The sequence below is a fragment of the Pseudonaja textilis genome, chromosome 1, assembly GCF_049901715.1.
Source record: "Pseudonaja textilis isolate UNSWEBS1 chromosome 1, rPseTex1.2, whole genome shotgun sequence".
NCBI classification, from domain to species: Eukaryota; Metazoa; Chordata; class Lepidosauria; order Squamata; family Elapidae; genus Pseudonaja; species Pseudonaja textilis.
The window spans coordinates 238,321,649-238,344,873 of NC_141990.1; positions in this window are offsets into that span (position 1 = coordinate 238,321,649).

The following is a 23,225-nucleotide window of genomic DNA, read 5'->3' on the forward strand; positions in this document are numbered from 1 at the left end:
GATTGACTTGGAGTTACATTGTGTTGTTTAAGTGTTCCCTTTATTTTTTTGAGCAGTGTAGTTAAAAACAATATTAAAATAGTTAAAAAGTGTTAAACATTACATTAAAAAAGGTGGAAGGTGTTCCGAAGCCACCAATCATCTCCAGGGTTTCATGTCATTCTTATAACACCCCCCAGCTAGGTCTCAACTCTCTTCTGGAAGGCCAGAAGAGTGGGGGCTTGCCTCAACTCTGGGAGCAAAATGCCCCCCCACCCCCATTCTGATGGTATTAGCAGAGATGACTTTCTAGAACCTGCTAATTGAAATTCTTAAACCAGTGGAGTCTGCAATATACCCTTGGTGCTTAACCAGGGACGGGTCAATGAAATCGGGACAGGACACTTCCTCAGATAACCTCGTCCAAAGCCATTAAAGAGTTTAAAAGCAATAACCAACACCACGAATTGGACTTGGAAGCAAACTGGCACCCAATGCAGTTCATGTAGCAGAGATACAGGCATTCTTTCCCATCTTGAAACCTGTTCGGAAGATATCTATTGCCACTCTGATTGTCATGGTGTGGACTTGAACATGACTTTGTCCCTTTGCTCCTCCATATTGACATTTATCTTTCTCTAGGTGTTTTCCTGCTAGTTTATCTCCTAGAGGTACCCAGTAAACCAAGAGCCATCCAACAAAAAAAGGTTGTACCAATAGAAGAGAATATATGTAGCTCATAGTTAAACTATGGAGTCCTTGGTGCGTTCTCAGCTTTGTTATTTTCTTGCATGCATTTCAATACCCAACTAGGTAACATCGTCAGTGCTGGTGAGCATGGCATTTGCTGCCTGTTTAATTACATTATACAGTAGCTTGCCCTGCCGAGGTGGGTAGGGATTTGGTTTTTTCCTTGGTAGTTCTTAATTTTTATGCCATGGTTGCTTGGGAACAATCCTTCAAATACGCTGGCCATTTCCTGATTTCAGGAATAAGCCAGTACCAAAGAAAACTGCTGAAGACTCTCCCAGGGGCCTTTGGAATCCACCCAGGTCCATTTAGTTCCCGATGTGGACTATCTTAATGGGTCTGTACACAAGTGGAAGAAATGGGCAGCACCGAATCTCATCTGGAATGATCTGACCATGACAAAAGACTCAATCTAGTGTAGTATCACACATATCACACATATCTGCTCCTTTTAAAGTTAATGGCATATCAAAAGTGTACAAAGTGCAGTGGGGAACTGAGAAACTGAGTCTGTCCATCTAAATTGATTGGCTACAAATTCAAGATAAACATAACAATTGCACTACATAACTTTAGTTGATAAGGCTACAGCCAAAGTCATATGAAAAGGCTTCTGTTTAGGCAATGAGGGGGGGTCTCCCTTGCTTTCCTTCCATTACCTCACATCATTGAATCTTCTGTAAACCGCAGCGGAAGAACCTGCTACAAAAAGCTGATCCAAGAGTGCATTCTAACTAGTGTAACCGATATCATCATCTTTTAATGACCCCATAATCCCTTGCGAGGTGGAGTCTGGGCAACTAAATGGAACTAAGTGATTACTGGCTGGGTGCCCTTCCTGTCACCAATATGGAGTTATATTCAGCCAATATATTCAGAGAGAAAAATAACTGCCTCTACCTAGGATCGAACTCACAGCCTCCTGATTGTGAGATGAGAGTTCACCTCTAGGCCACCGCACCACTCAACTAGTGCAACTGATATAAACCTCCCAAACATTGACATTTAGGCTGTAGAACAGAGCACTGTTGAGTTGGATGTAAAAGGTGAATTTTGGTCACTATTTTGTAAATTTTCCAAATTAAAGCCTTCCTTTTCTAATAAAACAGTCAATTTGCCAAAAGATCTTGCAAGGAACTCATAGGCTGCATTTTCTCAGCCTTTCCTGTCTTTTGCAACTGTGAAGTTACAGTGGCACCCTGGACAGATGGAATAGGACAGTGATGTGCCAGGAAATATCATAGAGATCCCTAGTGTTCACAAAATGTTGAACCATCAGCACGTGTGCATCTTAGGTAACTGACAATAATCGGCAACGGCAATGCTGCTTGCTGCCTGATGTTGCATTTTCATGACTTAAGTAGCTATTGGTGTTATGGAAATGCAAAATCTTTGTTGCCATCACCACACTGTAACTATAAACAGAAAAGGAGATATATTTTGAAAAATAGACTTCTTAAATTACACAAAAAAACTGTTAAAATACCATCAATGTATCACGGACCACAACAATTTTTAATTGGTTAATGGCTGGATTATTCTGGTCAGACAGCATTGGAATGTGGTTTGACATTCAATGCAAATATCATAGCTTAAAGCATTGCTCCATTTCTTTCTTCCATTTTGAACCTTTAAGAAAAAACATACGGTGTTCCTTTTTCCTTTTTAAAATCTGAGAAATTTACTCTCTTCCTATTACCCATCAACTGGACTGAGAGAAGAAGAATTAAAAAACAACTTTGGGCGTTTCTCTATTTTTGGTTTTTTTAAAAAAGCCATTCTGCATCATTTATTTTAATCTATTTACCTTTTTTTTGCATAGGAATTACAATAAAGGTTTTCTATTTTGCCCATTACAGCACATCTGAATAGCTGCATCAATATGAATCCTTTATAAGAATCTCAAAAACAAACTTTGCCAAGTCCCAGAACACAGAAGCTAATTCACAAGCCAGTCTTCAGCTGCTTCATGAATAAGGGAGACTGTGTGCCTGACCCTTTGAAGTTGTAGCTGTTAAGCCATACAGAATATTTACCTCAATAAATCATTATAAGAAACTAAGGTACAATTATACCCACCGAGAAATAAGATTCAAAACACTGATTTATGTGGTTCAGTTGCCTGTTCTCTTTTCCATCATGTTTTGAATTTTATGCATGTTTGTCATCTTTGGCTGTTTCTGTGTGTCTTTAAACTAATAGGACCAGCCTGTATTTTTTTTTCTAAGGCCATTCATTAGAGTTGTTTTTTTCACTTTGACATCTAGGCAGGATTTGCACAACATACAAGTTTGGCATCTAAAATTAATAATACTTTATAGATGTAAAAACAAAAGTTTTTAAAAACAGGAAATAATTTAATTTCTTTCAAGTTCTAGGAAAATCTACGCACTTGTTTGAGAAACCGTACCTTGCAGATCTTGCTGCTATAATACTTTGACAGACCACTACAAAACCCAAGTAGTGATAGAACCCACCTCTAAATCAGAACCCACCTCTGAATGGACAACTTACAAAAAAATAAAAATATAACTTACACATAACTGAACATCAAAATACTGAGAGAAAAAGACAGAGACAAAGGTAGCAAACGATAGCTTAAAAATGAATGCACATTTCCAAGATTTTATCTGCCTTGAAAAACTGAAAGATTTTCACCAGACATCATAACAGAAATAAAAAGCATAAGGATAAAACTTTCCTAGAAAAAGTAGCATCCCTGAAACTGCTTCTAATGGGAGGAATATCTGGGAAAAGTTTCATTAATATCATGGAGCCTAAATGCATCGATACTTCTGGGCAGGGAAAATACATATGCTTTAAGTTATTCCCAGAAGCACACAAAACAAAGGAAGTTTTCAAAACAAATTCTGCTGTGAAAGCAGAGATTCTCTCTTCCATCTGCTCCTTTTTTTTTTAAACAAATTTTATTGATTTTCAAAAACAATACACAAACAAACAAAACATAAAAACATAAAACATCTTTTCTGAAAGCAGCTTGATCCCGGGTTACATCTCTTCGTACAGACACAAATTCAAATTCATACTCATTTTATATACCATTCCATATCTTATTGCCATTTTACATTTTCTATATAGCTTCGCCCCTCTTTTAACTTTCTTAATTTTATTTTATTTATCTCATCTCAGTTCAGATCATTATGCTTATTATTCTTTGTCTGTCCTGTTTCCAGCTATCTATTATCTTTTCCCTTTAAACAAAATTTCTCCTGTACACTGATTGGAGTATGACGCCTTTATCTCTTTCCCCTAAATTTATAACACTTAGTATAGTACATAACTTCCATTTGGATTCTGCTTAGTACATTCTAAAGTTACACACTATATTTTTTTAAAAAGATTATAAATATGTAATATAATTAAAACAACAATCCATACCAATTCAAATCTATCATTAATATTAATATTCATTTAAATCTTGAACATTTTACACATTACTTTTCAGTTAAATATCACACTTTTATGGGAACACTTATAAACTTTCCATAGTTATTTCCCCCCCACACTTATATTTTAAAACATTGTGTCATTAAAATGTTCCCATTCCTTCCTAATTCAATTCTCTCATTTATTTCATTGCCTTCCTTTTGTTCACAAAAATTTCACTGAATTACTCTGAATATTTTATCCCACTTTTTAATCACATGTTGTTTCCAATTTTCTAACATTATTTCTAATACAAATATAACAATACAATCTTATGTACCTTTGCAGAATCCCTTTTTCAATTAAGTTTTTACCCATTATCTCTAATATATCCTGTTTCTTTACATCTTGCTCCACACCATTGAAACTTCTCATCCCTTCCTTCCTCCCTTGCTTCTTCTCCCTGCCCTTTTTACCCCCTTGTCTCCCCACCTCCATTTCCCTCTTCTGTATTCCACCTTTCTGTTGTTTTCTAACATTATATCCACTTTTCACCTCCCCCCCCTTTTTGGTTGTTTTTTTAGATCTTAAAGTCTCCATTTTCTTTTCCTCCTTTCCCCTTTCTTCCCCAAGTAAAGTTACTTGTTCATCAAAGATGGCTTCTTCTTTGTCCCAATCATCTTGTTGCGCAGTCAGTTTCTCATGGGTACAAATCACCATTTCTAAGAATTGAAAAAGAGAGCCAAAAGAGCCCTTCCCTTCTTGTTCCTCTTCTTTATATTTTTTGAATTCAATTTTCAGTTCATCCACAAGTGATGCCATTGTAGAAAAAAAAAAAAACTTTTTTCCAAACAAGTACCCAAATGTTTTTAGTCCTTCAAATATAATTTCCAAAAGTCCCAAAGTCACCAAACAATCCAAATAAGCTGTTTCTTTTAACACTTTTTTCTTTCTTCACTTTCTCTTCCCGGGGTTACTGTTTAGTTACAAAATTCCAGTTAAATTGTATCTTTTAGAAGTCTTGTTAGTATTTGATGAGTCTTTTAAGTTCTAGGCAATCTCCTCCTGCCTTCCAAATCCTGCTCGTATTCTTTTCCTCTCCCTTCCCACTTACAGCAAAAAATTTTTTTAAAATGTTCAGAAATCCTTATTATCCCCTTGACATTTAATTATCCAGTTTAGTTACCTATTGATGCCAAAGCGGGTTTTTCCGATTTCTCATTCATTTCTGTTTGCTGTCAACGTTAGGAAGGAGAGTGAAAAAAAAGAACTTTCCCTTTTAACTTTCACCACTTGCAAGTCTTTGGGAACAATGTATCTTTTGCAAATTTTGAATTCCAGGCTACCTTAGCTGTTACTTTTTGTCCCGGTCAGCCAAAAACTTTCACTTCTTAACTTCCTCCTGAACTTCCTTTTCCGGCTGAGTGCTTCTTTGAGGTGGCCATTTCTGACCGCCGCTCTACTGCCTTCGGAAAAGGGAGTTTAGCCGGCTGGGGAGGAGAGGTGCGATTCCTCTCGGCCCTGCCAGATCTCCCCTGTCTTCACCACCTTCTACAGGGTGGCTTAGCCCAGAAGCCGGGTGGCTTGGGGCACTCCAGCGGCGAGCGCAGGCAGAAACCGCGCACAATCGCAGATTCCTGCCTGCCCCGAAGTGCTGCAAACCAGAACACCTTCCATCTGCTCCTTGAGCTCTTTATGAAGTAAGCTGTGATGGGTACAGAGAATTAGTCCTTGGTCCTCTTAAGAGTTTGGTTGTCTGCTTGCAGACATTTCATTGCCCAATTAGATAACATAATGTTACCTAGTCAGGTAACAAGACAAGCAAAGGAAGTTCAGGGAACACAATTCAATCATGAGATATAGATGTTCTCTTCTACTAGAACTACAAGGAAACCCTACCATTTTTCCTGTTCCTGGAGTTGTGATCTCCAAGCTACCTGAGAATCTGTGAGTGGGGAAAATTAGCCCACTTCTACTCACAGGGTTATAAACAAAATTGTTTATAAAATATTGTGTTTTATTTTTTAGGCAATGAGAGAAAGGGTCCTGTAAAGATGCTGAGATCTCCTATCATTCAACTATCAACCAAATGTCAAGATTTATTAAGAAAAAGAATTGATGAGAGAAAGTTAGGTGCACAAAGCTAAGTATAATCTTATATCAGAAAGCTGATCTTGCAGATATTGATACTGAATAGCTACTCTCTTTTCAATAAACCCAGTTTCCTGATTTCACAGCTTTCTGTGCACTGAGTTTTGAGTTTAGGCTCTAAAGACAGAATGGAAAGGAACATTAGGGCCATTGGAACAACAATAAAAAAAACTTTTGGCTAGTTAAGTAAAATGCCTCAGAGTAACAGTTTAGCCTGTTTTGGCCAATAGACGATAATGCATTTAGGCAAAAAAAATAGTTTAATCTCAGATTTCACCCATACAAGTAACTAGAGGGGAATATGGCTAACAGGCAAGCTCTCTCAGCCAAGATAGAAGAGATTATTGTTAAATCAGATTGAATAGCTAAAGTTGGCTTTGTCATAGCTGTAAGACAATCTCCTTTTTGAACCAGCAACATAATGAACTAGTTGAAGCTTCCAAGATGTCTTCAATTGCAGTGCTGAAATTTGTCCAGAAGCCATCGTAGCTGGAATAATTGAAGCTGAGTGGAAAAGCTAGGGAAAACCAAATCTGTCAAGACAAGCCCGCTGCCACGCAAAGTAAAACTTCCAGTAAACTCTACATCCATTAACAAACAATGAATGTGCTCCGAGGCAATCCTAGATTCCTACTCACTGCTTCTCAGATTTAGATTCAGAGTCATGGTCTAATAGAGTTCCACAACCATGATGTTACTTTAAAAGAGTGTATCCATTTTTAGCTTGAAAAACCTGGTAAGATGATGGATATACCAAAGTTCCTTTGTCTCGAGTGCTAGGGTAGTACATTTGATGCCACACTTAATGTTAGAAATAAATGAGTTGAATGTCTTCCACATGTGGCAAATTCCAAACAATACCAGAACCAGAATAAATAGCAAAGCATAGGCATTATATGGCTTTATGTACAATATAGATCATGGAGAAAGAATAGTGGGAGAAATGGCTGATTCTTCATGTAACTAGCAAAAAGATTTGTTTCTGTGAATGTGTGTTAATGTTTTAATGGGGCTTTAAATATGTATGGAGACAGGTGGATTAGACATTAAGCAGTCCTTTCATTAAAAGGTCAATGTGTGCCATAAAAATTAGCCATTTCATCTGTCACAACTGAAGTTTCTTTACATAAGGAAAGAACTAGCTGATTTTTAATTCTATTGTGTAAGTAATTGACAAGAAGCTGAGAATTAAAGAGAACTCACATCGATACACTTGTATTAAAACTGGTATAACTGAAACCCAGTGGGATTAAGCTATCATTAATACACGTCTAGAAATAGAGTATCCTAAGTGTTTTCCAAATACCCAAGTTTTAATTTTTTTTAAATTTTATAACAGGAATATCTTTAGGGTCCTCCCACCCCACCCCCAATTCCACATGCACACACATCTTTAAACATGTTGATTACTTAATTAGTTGCATTGTTTAAGCATCTGGCAAGACTTCAAAAGACCTGGTATCCTTTGTGAGATATACCAATGAAACAAAGAGTAGCTGTGTGCAGAGAGGGACCCTGTTTCTTGCAATGTGCCATCTTATCTGTGAGCCTTGAATTAGTAAGCACTGAGAAACGCATGGAGCCGAAATGTTATCTTTGGATTTTGTGTGATGTGAAGAAACCATCTAACTTTCAGTTGAAGAAGTTTTTCCAACTAATAACAGATCCTGATTATACTGGCTGATTGCGAATTGTTTTTGTCTTGTAGATCACACACATACATATAATGTAGAGAGCTACTTCAAAACTTAGGCTTGTGTGGAGACTCCAAAGATATTTCAAGGCTCTGGAAGTCACCTGACTTGCCGCTAGTGGGGAATTCAGGAAAGGTTAATGTTTGCTTGGAGGTTTCGTCCTGTAACTTTCTTTAAAAAAAAAACCCTCTCAAGGAATTGTGTTTTGATCCTCAATAGCTGACCAAGCCACTGTGAAACAGAAAAGTGTTTTTTTTAAAAAAACCGCTCTTCCAGGCAGGCATCTGATTAATACTTATTTTAAAACTTTAAAATAAGTCATTTTAAAAGTAGCTGCCCTGTGTCATGGCAATGCCATTTCCGCTCACATGAAGCTCTGAAATGAGACATGGTGATCGTTGTTTTGTGGAGGAGGTCCTGACTGATTGATTGGTTGATTGATTTCATGTACTGCCAAAATTGTGCTCCCTTTGAATCGAAACAAAGCCAATTAGAGCCATTTGCCCATCTAGGAAAAATCTTCCTAGACTAGATTCTGGCTTTGCTCCAAGTCAGAATGCAATCCTAAACTATTTATCTAAGCAACAGGCTTCCACTCAAAGGACATAACAAACTTTTTCTCTGTTCCATCATCAGCTTTTCTCACTGGGGGAAGTTGTGTCACTCTGCCTTAGGCTAGATATGGTTATGATTCCCAGGTAAAGCTGCCCTTTGGCCATAAGAAATTGGGGGACTTTGTCAGCCTCAGATAGCCGAGCTAAGGAAAGTTTCCTAAATAATTGTGATTGTGTGAGCAAAATTTTGTGGCAAAATTCATCCAAGCACAACAAAAATAATCCATGTAATGTATTTACTGTGTTGTAACATCAAAGGAAATACCCTTGGGTTTTTAGAAATAATATATTTAGTATTTGATGCTGACCAACTGGAGGCTGTCCTTCTGCATATTTGATTTATAGCACTAAGTTACAAAACCTAGGTATTTTTAATCTCTGAATTTGGAAAGGAGAAAGTATAGCCCACAGTAGCATGCACATAATTGATATAAGTATGATAGATATCTCAACCAAAGCCAAATGTAACTACCAGGTCTCTTCATCCAACTTGCATGGCCTCAAGTAAAGCACCTTCTTTGAACTGTATGTTTGTCATCCTCCCACCTTGATCTTACTGCAGAAGAAGACAAGATATTATCAAACTTTGAATTCTCTGCCAGGTAAAAGTGGTTTCTTCCAGTGAAACCTATATGCATTGTGAGGTGCACAACATTCACTGGAATACAGGATGGGAAGCAGAAATGGCCTCTGAGTGGAAAAGGATGGCCTGAAACTGCAGGTAACCAACACTGTGCAAGAAAAAAAAGAAATTCTACAGCTTGGCCAGTAGGGACCTATCGCCACTTCCACAATGCAGGAATAGATGATAATTATGTTTTCTTCCCATTCCTAGCCCATTCCAAAATCATTGGGGAAGCTGGTAAGAAATCACAAGTCACAGTCACATGAGATCCTCATTTAAGAACCATCTTAATGATGGCACCCAGGACTGTCAGAACAATGTAGTTATGTGATGTCATGGTTTATGACTGTGTTGTTTAACAATAGTAATTCCTTTCCCCACTTGCTGTTGTAACCCAAGGACTATCTGTAGTTCATTACTTTCAAATAGTAGCCCCAATTCTCACCACTCCCTGAGTGTTGGAACAATACTATTTCGATTGGCTTCAGTGCCTGGCCTATCATTTCTTTTCCAGCAGCTGGTGCCAACTACCAACAGGGAAGCCCTATTGTCGGTTCACTTTGATCTTAGACTGGCATTTCTGAAGTTGGCTTAAGAAAAAGCTGGGAGCAGTGTGGGATAAGCAACTTAAGCCTCAGTGTAGAATACCCCAAATCTGACCTTTTGACCAGATTCTAACTCCCTGGTCAAGTGAATTTAGCATAGAACAAATCAGGAAACTCCTGAACTAAAGTCTTTCTGATTTGTTGCTTGTTACAGAGAGTATTTTTTTCAGTTGTATCATAATGGAAATGTTATGCATCTTTTTCCTCATCCCTCGTCTATTATATTTTAAAATCAATTTTGATTATGTCTTCAAAGCATGGATTTTCACATATTGAAAAGGTTGGCTGAGTCTGTATATTAGAAATGCAAGTCAAAAGTGCAAAACCCACTGCATTAGCAAATATTTTCTACACATGTTGCAATTACATAAAATATAATGTTCATCCGTTCATCTTTTAAGATATTTAAAGTTTTTAAAACCTGTTGATCCTTGTGTCTTTCCCCCCCCCCCATTGCCATATCTTGCCCTCCCACTGAAATAAAAAATAGCATATTTTCTGTTCTCCATAGCTTACTCCATAAAAATATTATCCATACACAATTATTTTAATGAGAAGTTTAGAGACTGCAAAGTTTGGCTTCCCTAAAAGAATTTTCACACAGTAATGTAAACATTTAAGAACACTGTATTTTTAAGATTTCCACATAAAACCTAAAATGAAATGATGCCATTTATTTAACTGCTGCAATTTGGTAATATTCCAGGGATACATTTACAACTGTTTACTTTGTCCAGTAATGGTGCTTGAAAATCTAGTTAACTTTTCAAAATGAAGTGTAGCAAACAGAAACATACATTGCTTTGCTAAGGATAGGACAACACTTACATGGGCTGTCCCATAAATCATACAGAGAAAACTTTATTCTCAATAGTTCTTTCTTTAAAAAGGTCTTCTCTTCAACCTTGGTTTGTTGGAATCTTCTCTGGTGAATTATTATTACTTAAATTTATTGGCCGCACAACTCTAGTGAATTCTGGGTAGCATATAAAACGAGACAAAACATAAAAACTGCTGAAAATATTAAATCAAACAGACACTCCAGGCTACAATGTCTGATAGGTACCAAAATCAACCAAAGAAAACAGGGAACATTGAACAAATAATATCAACCTCAGGCTTCTGGTCAAAGGCAGGTTTTCAAATCTTTCTGGAGCCCCAAGAGAACGCCTGTCAGTGTGAAAGAAGAGGATACACATTAAGTTCCATGTAAGTTTTATTATTCAAGCTTATACACAAGAATCTAGTCAATTAATGGTCAGCAGTAAATTGGTGCTAGATAAGAGTTAATGGAATTAAGTCCAGAAAGATGTGGTTGACAGTATCAAAAGCCACTGAAAGATAAGGAGCACTAGAATTGATGGACCTCCCCCATCCTGGTTCCAGCAAAGGAATTCAAGATGGGCTGGACTTGGATTGCTTCTGGGAACATAATGACTCCAGACTGCTTCCTCCCTTGACTCCACCCCTTTTTCACCTGCTTCTTTTTCTCCTACAGTACCATTCTTGTTTCTGGTTCTGGAGGTTGGAGGTCACAGTAGAGAAGGCATGCTTCCTAGGTCCCACAAGATGGCAATGTTTAGTTGAAGGGGCCTGGAGTTTACCCATTCTGGCAGAATTCATTGCAATAATCCAATTGTAAGGTGTCCAAGGCCTGAGTGACCATCTAAAGGGCCTCCTGATGAAAGGGCAAAACTAGCACACAAGATGAACCTGTGCAAAGCCCCTCCTGGCCACAGCCACCACCTTTTCATCAAGTAACAGCTGCAAGTTCAGAAGGTCCTCCAAACTGCACATCAGCTTTGAATAGTGGAGTGCAGCCCAATAATGGTAACTGAGCAGAACTGACTACTGAGGAAGCAGGTAAAGAAAGAAAAGAGCAAGGCCACAAACACATCTTCCAAAGACTTAGATAATATATATATACTACAGACACGATTCAAGCATCTTCCAAACCACACTGCCCCCGTCCCCATCACAAGCACACTGTGATCATACTCCCTGGCTGCCAACAGAAAGATGGCAGAGAGGCCTCCATTGTTTACTTCATTCCAGTGAGCCACTGGAGCACAGGGCCTCCCACTCCTTAGCCCTTCTACTAGTCCAGAAAGATGTGGTTGACAGTATCAAAAGCCACTGAAAGATAAGGAGCACTAGAATTGATGGACCTCCCCCATCCTGGTTCCAGCAAAGGTAACCAACAATCTTGTACCATACCCTGACCTGGATCCAGAATAAAATGGGTCCAGATCTGATTCTTCCAAGGTCCGCCATAGATGTTATCCAACTACAACTACCTTCTCTACAACGTTCCTCAAAAAGGAAAAAATGGGAACTGGCCGGTAATTCTCTAACAAAGAAGATATGAAAGAGGGGTGTCAAAGATGGGGATCTCAGCCATGAAATAGATAGATAGATAGATAGATAGATAGATAGATAGATAGATAGATAGATAGATAGATAGATAGACAGAGATTAGAGATATAGAGATAGAGATATATATTATAAGTGTAAGATTTCAATTGCATGGTTGTGGTCCCCTTCTTGACTTTTTAAATGACATCCCCCCCTTCTGACACCCCTGATCTAACAGAAAATTCCTGGGACAAAGATAAGATCACAAAAGATCCAAAAATGAAAAGCTGAGAGAAAAGGTACCCAAACTAGCAATTCAATGCCTCTTCCATGCTGGTAACAAGACCATATATTCTACTGCCCCAGAGACAAAGCAAACGATGGAGTCCACCATTCTGTCTGTCTAAATCTTAATTCAGGCATGGATGAAATATATGCCTCAACTGCATGTCATGCAACCCATTAAGATTTATTCCTCATGTTTTAAATGGCATGAAAACTGAAGCATGTTATTGAAACATGTTTTGTTCAATATTTCACTATATTTTCTTTGTTTTAGAAGAGGTGATGATAGTTGTTCCATGTTTTAAAAATAGCTTTAGCTTTTAGCTAAGGGGGCTCCACAGTCTCCAGACATTTAAGAAACACTGACAGAGTGCTTGGCCAATGAGATCATCATTCATGACAGATTGACAGCACCCCACGTGAAGTACTAATGTTTCTCTTGCAGCACAGCTTGAAGATGGCACCGTTAACCATGGCTGTTTCAAACAACGTCTTGCAGCTTTCTGGCATTTGATTGCCGCCTCATTCTGCTGTACTATATGATATTAGTTGGCCATTGAGAGCTCCCTTATTTGATGATTAGGGGAAATGCACTTTGCACCAGCTCAGGAGCACTTTAACAGAACCCAATTTCATATATCCTGAAATAGCCTTAGTACTTAGAACCAATCTTCTGCAGCTTTACAACACTGAATTAAAAATGGGAATGTTCTTCTTCAGGATGAAACCTCCAACCTACCTGTAAAGACACTAACTTCCTGCCACATAAACCAAGCAACTCTGCATTTTCACTGCCCTGCAGAGTTCAATAATATATATCAGTGTAAAAATACCAGCAGCAGCTGTCCTTAAACCATGTTGCAAAAACCCAAACCTCTTGTCAAATCAGAATGATGCATATTTATTCGTTTTGATGGAGGGAAGAACAGAAAGTCAAGCTCTTCATGAAACAGCCTTTGAAAAACATTAGATCCTGATCTTTGAAAAGATGCATTATGTTAATCTATCATAGGAATCTATTTCTAAGAAAGAAACAGACTCAAGAGCCCCAGAAAAAAGCACTTGAAAGATGAGGCTATAAAACTGAAAATTGGCATGGCTGCACTGTTTTGCTTACTATGCCCAAGTCATTAAATTGAGTAAGGCAGAAAAACAATTATTTGCATCTTAATTATTTGAAACATCTTTATATTCCAAGGCACAGTCTAGATAAGCTGCACGTGTCTCTATATCTTTTGTAACTAACTAAATTCATTGACAGTCTTTGAGAGAAGAGTGACATCCTTCTGTCCTCTGACGCTGCCCTTCTGTCCCTGCCATTTGGCTCTATGCACCACTCTACATGGGATCATGCTCAGCATCCGCGATACAGTTGTTTGTCTCGGAAGCTGAACTTCTGCCAGGGATGGACGACTTTTGGGAGATCATGAAAGGACACAGGAAGTTTTTGGAATGGGGAAAAACAGTAATGCAAAATGGAGATGTGGAAGTATAAATATGGGATGAGAAGGGGAAAGAGAGGATTTGTTTTTATTGTTATTTACTTGTTTAGTTCCACAAGATGGGATTTATGTTTTAAACTATAGATAGCCTATTTGAGAAATGTTTTATAGCTGTCATATATGATTAGCCTTCTGTTGGGGTGGAATCCCCATCCCGCAATGCAGTTTAGGGGATTCCAAAGTTGTATAAGAAAGGAAGTACGGGTGATAACATGCATACTTGAGAATGCAGGTCACCTTACTTTATGCAAACAGCATTGCTGCTTCATTGGAACTTTGGATTTATTTCCTTTTACCAGCAAGATTTAAAAGGTAATCTACTAAAATACAAATTATAACAATATTGAGATTTGAAGAGGGACTTGAGGCTGTGGCTCAAACCACATTGTCCATTATTACATGACCCGAAGCCACTTAGAGTATTTCTCCTTAATCCAACTCACTGTGTGGTTTTGGGAAAGAAATGAAATAATCCATTGTACGCCATCCTGTAATTTGTAATGGAAGATATTTTCCCCAGCTTTTTGCCCCTAAATCAGAAATTGGATATTAATAATGGGAGCCCCTCCCCAAATTTGTTATAAAATGGGAGGCTATAGAAATATTATAAATAAATAAACACACCTTAAGTAATTCTGTATTACATATTTAGAATCTTAACACATGCAAAGCCTCTCAAACAAGTAAGGCTGATTTCCCAGTAGATATGCATTTGCTGACAATGTTGCTCTAACCTTCAATCAACTGTTAAAGTTGCAGAATGTAACCAGTGATGTAGTTTATAAAATAATACATTTCAATATAATTTGTTACATAACAAGTGTGTCAGCTATGCAGTATATAATATAGATAACATTTTAGAAAAAAAAATATAGTGATGTAATAAGGGAACTATCTATGATCTATCTAGCATCTATCTATCTATCATCCATCCAGAGGCCCCTTGCTCAAAAAGTTAAAACATTTTTAACTGAAAATTTAGAACTTAGAAAAAGTTAGCCAACTAATATATTTCCTGCAGTATAGTGAAGTGTAGTGAAGTAAGAATTTCAGACACAGTGGCAGAAGGTTGACCCTACGGCTGGCAAACCAAGCAGGGGTGATTTTCTTCCGATATTCAAGCATACTTCAAATTTAAATGTTCAACATGACAAGGAGGCTAGTGGACATTTTATTTGTAGTTCCCTGAACTGAAACATTTAAAAAACATTTATCTTGTAGTAGGTTCAAGCACAAATCAAATTCCACAAAGTTTTATTGTGATTGGATTGGCAGACCAGCTCAACTTCCATTTCATCTAAAATGAAAACTAAACATACCATATAACTGCATTTGATTTCAATTTTATTATTTTCAGGAATATATTTTACAAATACATTACAAAATAAGTATAAGAAAAACACCCCTTTTAAAGATGAGGGGCGTTACACTCTCAGTTTGTGATTGTGCCATGAATATTTTAGGGATTTTTGTCATATATTCATTCATCTTCGCTCAGGGTGCAATCTTTCTCAGATTGATCTGAGAGCTGAAAAGATAGTGACAGACAAGAATATTTCCAAGATGTAACTTTCTTTTGGACTTCATTTCTATGGAAGCAGGTACCATGATTGAGTGTTGAGCACTGGATAATTTATTTCTTTTATCCCCACTCTCTATCTTTGCAGATTATATGGGACTACCATAGATCACATTTCTCCAATCTTCAACCAGTGTGTGTACATAGATAGTAAAAGATTGAGTATCTGATACTTTTTTCATAGTTTTGGATACCAGCTGCATGTATGTATTCATACATGCACATTTGAAATATGCTCCCACTTCAGAGGAAGAAGAGTTGTGGGGGATGGGTTTTGACAAGATCTTAGGCCACAGTGGAAAAGGCAAGTGGATCAATAGTGGTACAAAAACTATGATGCAGATTTTAGAATCTAACCCACCACATCTCAGTTCTAGTCCTCACCTTAAAAAATCACCATACTCTGTCTCCTGCCAAGCCTCTTCTGCCACAAAGCAAAACATTCTCATACAGCAGTAAAAACGGAACTATTCTGAAAGGATTTCGGAAACTTAGATTCCCTGTTACTAGAGGAGATCAGGGGAGAACCATAGGCTAGGAAAATCATCCTATGCATCCTTTTATCCCATCACAATTGTGCTTCTTGTAACTTGTCAAATAGCTGCTGTGTGAACTGGAAATGTGTAATGTGCATGGGAACAATGTAAATTTACATACGGAGGTGTGAGAGTAACTAGAATGAAGACTATATGCAGTCTGAAGTGGATTCACCTCTTGCACTATTGACTGAATTCGTAGAACATTAAGCCATAAATCAAACAAGCCACGTTATATTTTACTGAATGTGAATGTTCTGTCTAAGAGGTGCAAGAGAGAATGCTGCCCCTGACTCTATGGAGTACAAAGTTCCTGCCATATGTGTTGCATTGGTTGTTGACCCAGTTCGACTGACTCTTCCTGAAAGTTCACTGAGTTACAAGATCCCTGGTTCTGGTGAAAAGGTAGTACAGCTTTCTTTATAGGAACAGATGGAGAGAAAAAAGGTGAAAAATAAAAACTAGATAGATAAGAAAGGCCAGTGAAAAGCTCTATGTAGAATTATGGCTAACGCTGCCCATAGCCTTGAGTTTGATTCTGACCATCTCAAGGTTGACTCAGCCTCCATTCCTTCCAAGGTTGGCAAAATGAGGACCCTTAGAAATGCCATGTATGTTGGGGGTGCAACATGCTGATATTTGTAAACTGCTCAGAGGGTACTGCAAAACTGTCAAACAGTATATAAGTCTAAGTGCTATTGCTAGAATCCTCTAGATTTCTTTATGCATTACATTTAAAAAAAATACTTAAAAGATTCTATAAATGTAGATATGGGAGTTGAGTCCCCTAAATCACAAAGAGTAATGATTCTGTGTTGTCCGTAGGGCTAAAAACCCACTGCACATTCTCCGTGCAGCTGTTTTGTGTTAATTCCTGCCTGTGTTGGAATCCGATAATGCAATGTGGCCCTCGGTGAAGCTCAATCAATGCCAATTTTAAGGCACTTTATCCTATGAAAAGTGCTCTCCGGATGTGACAATAATAATGCTTGGTAAACAATCAATGGGAATGACAATTTTCCACACACCCTCCCGGCACGCTGAATAAAAGAACGGCTCCCGTAATTGCTTTGCAGTGCAGCATGGAAGGCAGCATTATCATTCAGATTATCATGTGCAGCAAAGGTGTGGAGCTGAATGTGAGTTTTGTTTGTGCAGGCCCTCCGCACCTGGGATCTGGGCAGAAGGAGAAACATGCTCTCAGATTGCTTTCAACATGCTGCGCTCCGTCTGCCTTTGCCTTGCTAAGGATCCCTTGTCATTATGAGTGCATTGTGCACAGTCCCGGTATGCAAATGTGGAGCATTCAGAGAAGTGAAATTATTATTATCTTTGTAAATTACATCTTAAGAGTTGGCTGGGTGGGTGGCGTGCATATGTGTTGGTGTGTTTGAAGACTGCATGGCGGGAGTTTAGGCGCTGCCATGTAGCACAAAGTGTTTCTTTCATTAGTAACAATAACTGAGCCAATGGAAATGCTTTTTGAAACATACCAGGCAGGCAGTTCTCCAGTTCTCCCTCCTTGACATCCACAAAACAACCTTGAGCATATCTTGCAAACCAGCACATCAAACAACTTTATAAACATCCGCTTTTCCTTCTTGATTGTCAGGGAAAATGAGCGAAAGTCCTCTTTTGTAGCCTCCCAGAATTTTCCATGAAGAAAAGTGCTGGCTTGTCACAGGATTGCTCTTTAGGCCTGACATGGCATCCCAATCCTGCCACTTTATTTTCCTGCGCTGACTGTGACTGGTGGGGGCTTTGAGGCAGATGCCCACCCAATGTTGCTGGGAATTCAGTTTGAGACTTTCTGCTAAGAAGGCGTGAGTTCTACCTCTGGTTCTGGTTCTTCCCTTGTATTTTCTGGCACTGGCATTTTTCCCCCCTTGATTATAATGGACGTACCTCAGTTGAGGCTGTGGAAATGTGTTTTGCATTAAATCTTTTTTTTTTTTTGGTGGAAATCTTTACATCTACATCTATTTGGCCTTTTATATGGAACAACTGAAGAATTTTACAGATATTTTGATAGCTTTATCACACAGGGATGGCTTCTATTTGACAAAAATAACCTTAATAAAATATTCATTAAAATGCAAAGTCCTGAAAAAAAAAACAATTATGCACTTGAATCTTGCTGGGGACTGTTCTCTATATTAAGCTGTCTACTGAAACCTATATGCTGTGAAATCAGTCATAAATGATTACAAGAAATATTTCCTGTTTATGTTACAAAATGCTGTCTATAGTATGGAACATCTTATTGTTTTCTTTAAAAAAAGATCAAAAATTTATTGCCTCAGTAGTTTGTTTTTTAAAAATTGCTACATTTATATAATTAGGTGGAGAAGCAACGTGAAAACGTTGCTTCTCCAACATTTTCTCCTATCATCCTAGAACCATTTACTATAATAGTTTGAATTTTGTATCTATATTGGTTCACCTAGCATTAATTAACTATTTAGAATCACACAATTCAATATTTTCTGTGTATTTATTTCAATAAGTAACCTTTTTGAAGTATGAATATATTGATTTTCTTGTTAATTTAACATTTCAATATGATATATCATTTTGGTAGTTCATTACCTCACAGACATTGAAAATGCACTATTCTGTTTTATTTCATGTTCCTCTTGTACTTATTTATGCTATTTGTTTTATGGAACTACTCTAGGCATATTGTTGCTGCTTGCAAAGTCATGTAATTAAAATGCAATTTTAACAACATCCAGACAATAATGCCAATGATTTTTAAAATTTATCCAAAACAATAAGAAATAGAAAGGTCAAAAGTAACATTGTACAATAAAAGCTTCTTTTAAAAAAAGTTCAGGTCCTATCTAAATTTGATTTTAAATAAATCGGCATGGTGGAATTAAATTTTAGAAAACAGTGCTTGTAACATAGGTGATATATACACTTCATTTTAAATTTTATCTATCAAAATTTTAAAATAAAACATATTTTATATCTTTGTAAATTTAACTTTATATGTTGATGCTATGGCATACTGACAAAATCTTTCAGGATGGAAAGAAGGAAAAGAGAAGGTAAATAAAAAAGTACTATATTGAGGTAAGAAATACCATTTTGTATATTTAATATATTAAAGAAATGGCTACAAAGCTATAAATTCTGCTCTGATTTGCTGATTTATAATGTTTGATCTATTGTGTCCCCTGCCATACACACTTGCAAGCGGGGATGTTAACTAACTGTTGAGATAGCCTGTAAATCAAATAACAGCCTATGCACTTTGTACATAAGTTTCCATATCACAAATACAATTCTCAACAATGAATGTGCTTATAGAATGTCAAGTGACATATTGCAAAGGTTGCATACTTACTGCACAAATAAAAATAACTTTGTATGTCAAAAGCTATTTTGTATAAAGATTTTTTTAAAAAAACAACCCACACCTGCCTATTTGTCACTAGATCCTGAGAAGATTCTATCTGAAGATTTTATTTCATCATAACTGCTGTTGCAATAAAGTAACACCTTTCATTTGGAAAGTGCTAACGAGCACTTTTAATGTGAACTTCTTACACTTTCACTTATTATCTTTCTTCCAGAAAAATTATGTTTGTTGTTTGTATTTTTACAGTTAGGAACCACAATGAAGAAGTTTGAAAGAAATGACAGTTTAAAAATGCTATTATCTTTAAGCACTTTTCCCCATTAATCAATAAGTCATGTTTCAATAGGAAGAAGCTGTATAGCCATCTTGCTTTGTACACTAACGATTTGCTTTACATTATAAGGTACGTGTTTGATGAACCTTTTATAGCATCTTTCTATCTTTGCTGTTTACTCAGAAATGGATTCATTGATTTCACTGGGGCTAACTTCTAGGTAAGTGGGGGAATCATGACAATTGGCTAATTTTAACAGTTCTGTAGCAATAACCATGTACATCATTATTTCAATATCATTTAAAACTTCTGCTTTTTAAAAAATAATCACTAAAACCCTGCTTATAAATACCTACTGGAAATATCTTCTTGAAAGTAAGTATGAATTCAAACTATATCAGCCAAAATGGGAAACTGAATAAATATAAGTTCTTGGACTGTAATAGCTGGTCCATTTACATTAATTCAAATAAAAGTTTGTTTTACTTATTTAAATAGATGTAAATTCCAGCTTCGTCTTGGAATCTAGCTGAAATATGCCCTGACAAGAAGAGGGAAATGAGAGTTTTCAGAATCAGGCTCATCTTGCAACAATTTTGCTACAATGCATTACTTTAAAATGATTATTATGGTAATTGTATGCAGATGGCATCAAACCAAGTAAAAAAAAAAATCACATATAACAATCATATAAAAGGGATATTGAAACCATTTTCAATAATATGTTCATCTGCTGGTATCTATAAGAAAGTGGTTCAAAGTACAATGCATCAAACACTATAGAGAAATTAACACATTTTAGCACTTTTTATTTATTCCAATGAGGTTTGTTGAGCAGATAAACTTTCCAGGGCATTATTGCTTTAATATTCTCACATGACTGTGTAGACAATATATCTATCTATCTATCTATCTATCTATCTATCTATCTATCTATCATCTATCTATCTGTTTCTTTACAGATGGTGCAGTATAGCTTAGTCTGACAAGTGGAACTGTTACCGTTAAAGCACAGATATAGTATTAATTGATTTAGGAGTCTCCTAACAGTGCTCAGATAAAGTAATAGCTTGATTTATTTGAACATAGGGTGAGCTGAGTGAAATGGTAAGCAAAGGAAAGCCCTTTGCTAGCAATCCAGATTTACATAAATCAATTAAACTCTGCCATCGATTTTCCCAGAGATGTGGGCATTAACCTATGTTTTAGTCTTCCTAGAAGTGATAAATATCTATTTATTTTTTAAATTAACATTTCACCTTCCTATCCCTTCCAACATGAGGGGCAACTTACCACAACAAAAGTCCAGAGTATAAAACATGATCAAATTAATGCAATTATAAACAAAATTAAAGTAAAACAATAAAAATAATAACAAATTACAACCTTGGCAAAAAAGGATGTCTTTTTACTCTCTTGCTACCTCTTGGAAGAATGAAAGCTAAAACCTTCCTTGGGAACACTTTCTGTATCTCACAAAAGACACAAGAGAAATTTCTTTTCCTGTGTAATTAAGCTTTGGGAAGATGAATGTCAGAAGAGACACTCTTCTTGGCACAATTATTATCCAAGCAGTATTCTGTATCTGGTGAGGTACAGAAAGGAGAGGCGCTTTTGCAGGTAATCATATTTGTAGCTGTTTAGAACAGTAACGATCATTCTCAGCCTCTTTACTTCTGTCTGCTAAGTAATGGGTAGTCAGTGCTGCTGTTTCAGTACAGGCATCATAAGAACTCTGGACTTTGCACCAGTCAGCAGCTGGGTGCTGGAAATGGCCCCATTGCCATTTCCAGGCACTTTTCAAGGTGAAAACATGGAAAGCATGTTGTAGTAGTCAAGACAGGTTTTAATTAAGGTGCGGATGTCTGTCTTCGAGTCCAACCAGCTGAGGAAGAGTTGCAGTCAATTGCTGCGATTGGGCACAAATAGTTCTCCCTAAGACTCTTCTTCAATTCAGAAAAGGCTCCATCTCTGTGCCCCACATCCAAGTCTCTGTTTACCAACAGTTTCACCTGGATTTGGTTTGTCCTCCTTTATCCAGCCCATAGTGGACATGAGATTAACATTCAAGAGAACTGACTTCTTCCTTGGAATTAGAATATGGGGGAAGGCAGAGGAGTAGACTTTGGAATACAGGTTTGCATTTTGTAGGTCGCTTTCATAAGGCAGGGCTATAAGCTCAGTAATACTACAATGTGGCAGTGTTTTATATGGATACTTCTATGACCTCTGGGTTATGTCTTTAGCTAGTGGAAGAACCAGTTGCTTTGACTTACACTATGAACCAAAAAGTAATTGTAATCCAGGCCTTAGTTAAATTCTTAACTCTGGAACGTGGTTCTGTTTTCCTTATCATGCCATTCCTCCCCCACTCCCCGGCCCCACTTTCTGTAACTTTGAGTCAGTCTTGATTCCTCACTACACAGAACAGAGCATGCAGTTGCCTTGGCAATATTTTGGAAGTTGTTTGCTATTGCCTTATTCCTAGGGTTGGGAATGAAAGACTTGCCAAAACTTGGCTTCATGCTTAAGGCAGGACTGGAATTCACTCACAATCTCCCAGCTTCTAGCCAAGTGTCTCTAACCTGTGGGAGGAATACTGGCCCTTGAATTATGGAAAGAAAAAACAACATATCCATATTTTATGATTACTTATTCTGAAAGTACCCTATTCTTTTCAGCATGTTCGACTCCCCAGGTAAACGCACATACAATTGTGGCTTTCTTTGCCAGATAAGAGATATTAACATCTAACAAGAAATGTTTCAGTGTTTACTGCTCATCAATACTGTCTAGGAGTAGAGATTCTTCATGAATCTTCATGTTTAGCAGTATTAAAAATGGAGGACTGTCTGAAAGAACATTTTCAAAATATTAAGATCAGTTTCAGAAATATACATTTATTTTTATTTATTTGTATCTCACTTTTATTATTTTTTACAAACAACTCAAGGCAATAAACAAATCCAATACACCTTCCTACTACTACTTTCCTCTCAACAACAAAGCTGTGTGAGGTGGGTTGGGTTGAGAGTGACTGGCCCAAAGTTACCCAGATCTCCAGATAGGAAATCAGACACATAACTGACTTAATTTTTCATTACTGAAAGGCTACCTGCATTATTCAATTATTAGCTTTCCACTCTTGTGCCTGTTAATGTAAACTTATTTTCCCATTCAGAATTACTAGTTATTAACCAACCATAGAAAAGAAATCAACATTTCTCTAGATAAAAATGTTGGATAGAGAGGTAGTCAATTTACCCTCCCTTAAATAAGAGAACTCCCATTGCGGTTTAAAATACTTCCTAATTTTAAGTCCTAGAGAGCATTTGTATTGCTTTTACGCTTATTTAATAGCATTGTACAGTTGTTAATAATGTTTCCAGTCAAAACTGTAGCTCTCAGATTTCTGCTAGGTTTTATTAATACTGTACACATTTAGCTGGAAATAAACACCACTTTGTACAACGCCACCTGGAACTTAGTCTAAATATGCATGCATAAGATCCTGCCTTACAA